Raw genomic sequence first — 2,520 nt, 5'->3', positions numbered from 1 at the left:
TCATTACTCCAGTCTTCAGTGTCACATGATCTTTCAGAAATCATTCTAATATTCTAATTCATAATCAATGATGGAAACAGTTGTGCTGCTTAATATTTTTTTAAACCTGTGACACTTTTGTCAGGATGTTTTGATGAATAAAAAGTTAAAAAGAACAGCATTTATTTCAAATATAAATCTTTTGTATCAATATACACTACTGTTTAAAAGTTTGGGGTTAGTAAATTTTTTTCTTTTTTTAAAATAAATTAATACTTTTATTCAGCAAGAATGTGCTAAATTGATACAAAGTGATAGTAAAGATTTATTTATTTATGATTTAACGCCATGTCAGCAGCAGTGGCTATATTCATGGCAAGAGGAAACATTTCAATTTCACAATTCAGTCGTATATATTTAATTTCAAAACAATTTTGTTTGAAAATTATATATAAATAAATATATATGTACAAATATACAAAAACATACATATAATAAAAATAATAACATGAACAAAAGTAATAAGAACAATTATATTGTCTTTCAGCTTAATGCATGACAAAAAAAATTAAATTGATAGTAAAGATTTCTATTGTTAGAAAATATTTCTATTTTAAATAAATGCTTTTCTTTTTAACTTTTTATTCATCAAAAAATCCTGACAAAAGTATCACAGGTTCCAAAAAAAAAATTAAGCGGCACAACAGTTTCAATCATTAATTATGAATTAGCATGTTAGAATGATTTCTGAAGGATCATGTGTGACACTGAAGACTGGAGTAATGACACTGAAAATTCAGCTTTTAACACAGGAATAAATTATATGTTAAAGTACATTCACATATAATATTTCACAATATTACAGTTTTTTTCTGTATTTTTGATCAAATAAATGCAGCCTTGATGAGCAGAAGAAACTTCTTTAAAAAACAATAAAAATCCTACTGATCCCAAACTTTTGAGAGGCAGTGTACATATACACACACATGTATATACACGTGTGTGTGTATATATATATATATATATACACACACACACACACGTTTATATATATATATATATATATATATATATTTATTTATTTTTGATGGAACTTCACTCTGACTTCACTGTCACTTGGTAAATCATGTAATTTTACAAGATTGAAAGATGTTAACATGTTCAACATTTACAAGGTGCAAAATCCAAATTTCAAGAAAATACACAACCAGAATATTTCAAGTTCTTGTCTGTTACCGTAACCACAAAAACAGAAATCTGAGAGTCGAAGGAAAACTGTTCTTTGGTAATCCACATGATGGCTCAAATACTGCTGATAGAGCTTAATAACTCACATTAGAGCTGCTGCTGGGGTTGAAACTGAAGCTTGTATCAGCGCTTTTCTCTCTCTGTCCTGCCCTGCTCATGCAGTGAAACCCCTCCTCCTTCCCATCAGGTACTGCTTCAACCCCCCTCTTCAGGTACGCTCCAGAATGCCAATTTATTGTCCCCGTGCCATACTGCGATTGTACAAATTCATTCTGCTTCCAATTAATTAGGAAGAAAGAATACTGGAGCGAAAAGTAACTCCTGAGCACGGGATTAATTGAAGTCAGCCACTGACACGCGGCATTTCTCAAAATAACTCGCTATGTCACATTCGGATGAGTATAATAATTGGATGTAAGGACTTGAAGTAAACAAACGGGGGAATGGATATCACAACATTTCCATGGAAACTACATGACAAAAGCAGGACAGGTTGCCAAAACAGAGTGTCGCGAAGCCGGTTTCCGCTCTAAGGCTTTTATGTCCGCCATCATCAAGCTAATTGCTGTATCTGTGAGCTAATGTTCCCATTCAGACGTCCCTATAATAGCCCTTCACTCTGGCAGTCCGGAAAGAAAAAAAAAAAAAAAGAGTGATTTGCAAATACATCATTAGAGACCGGAAGGATACTTCATGACCTTTGTTTTCTTGATACCTTTAAGGCCACTTGATATAATTTATCATGTATCCTATTGTTTATGCTTTTTTATAAATGCTTTTAACCTTGTGGACTTTAATAACCTCTCTTACACTTTTTCATACTAGAATTAATGCTTATTAACAATATCCAAAAATCCATTCCAAAATATTTTTCAGAACCAAAAATGTCATGCATCAACTGATTTATTGTGTTAAACAGCATTCTGTAGTGGACATTTTTGGTCGTATTTACCTTGATTCTTCTTCATTTTCTTCAAACATAATGTCTCATATTTCACATTTCATCTTCTTGGTAACCAAGTCCTAAGTCAAAAGAAAAACCCCCAAAAATTTTTTGAAATAATGTAACTTTTTGAGATAGAAAATACAACTAAACTTTGTGATGTAAATTATGATTAAACTCCAGCATCAAATAGCTATATGAATTTCCATATACAAAAACAATCAATTTTTTTTTATTTTTCAAACTAGTTCCTGCCAATACATTTGATTCACATTAAATTTTGAGAGAGAAATCTTGACATCGTGCTGAATGAAATAAAACAATCTAGGTGTTTAACTGCTTCGACCTAA

Source organism: Sinocyclocheilus grahami, unplaced genomic scaffold (assembly GCF_001515645.1).
Source record: "Sinocyclocheilus grahami isolate Dianchi unplaced genomic scaffold, SAMN03320097.WGS_v1.1 scaffold19.1, whole genome shotgun sequence".
In the NCBI taxonomy this organism is placed as follows: domain Eukaryota; kingdom Metazoa; phylum Chordata; class Actinopteri; order Cypriniformes; family Cyprinidae; genus Sinocyclocheilus; species Sinocyclocheilus grahami.
The sequence above is the reverse complement of the archived record's forward strand: the minus strand, read 5'-3'. Positions refer to the sequence as shown.